Genomic DNA, 836 nt, shown 5'->3' on the forward strand with positions numbered 1-836 from the left:
GCAAATGAAAGGCTGGAGAATGATATTTTTTATACAGATAAAAATATAACTCATTCTTTTTCTAAATTCATAACTCATGCATTTGACTTTGCTTTATGACCATGTTTTGATATTTCCAAATGTCTGGTTGTTTAGCAAAGTTATTTGGTATCTACTGTGTACTGAGAGCTTTATGAGGTGGTGCACCTAATATTTTTTTGCTAAAATACATTATGGTCAATCAGGACAGCCCTGCATACATAGAATGAGTTATTTTATTTTAGTTTAGTTGAAATAAACTGTATTATAGCTACATTACTTGTGTATGTCCTTTTTGAGTAAGAGTTTTTCTTTATAAGTGCAGGGGCTACCCTAGTCAAGAAATGTATATATTTTCCCAACCCATTATGAACCCAATAATCCAGTTTTTCCATATTTGCATCCCAACAGCCAAATACTTCTAGAAAAAAAGTCATACACGATAAATTGGGTCTACTATAAACTCATGATTGCCCACTGTCTTAGTCCTGTCAGGCTACTATAAAAAAACAATAGGTGGCTTAAACAAGACACTCTTTCTCTCAGTTCCATAGGCTGGGAAGTCCAAGATCAAGGTGTTGACACATTCACTCTCTGGTGGGCCTCCCTTCCTGGTTCACAGACAGCTGTCTACTGCCGTGTCCTCCATGGAAGCAGAGGCACGAGAGCTCCTCAGGTCTTCTCTCAGAGAGGCACTGGCTCCATTCCCCTCTCACAGGCCCACCTCCAAACCCATCCCAGCGGCAATTTGGTCTTAACATGAAGTTCGGTGGGACACAGCATTCAGTTCATAGCGCCTACCTGAGCCCCTTCTTTCC

The sequence above is a fragment of the Pipistrellus kuhlii genome, unplaced genomic scaffold, assembly GCF_014108245.1.
Source record: "Pipistrellus kuhlii isolate mPipKuh1 unplaced genomic scaffold, mPipKuh1.p scaffold_m20_p_14, whole genome shotgun sequence".
NCBI classification, from domain to species: Eukaryota; Metazoa; Chordata; class Mammalia; order Chiroptera; family Vespertilionidae; genus Pipistrellus; species Pipistrellus kuhlii.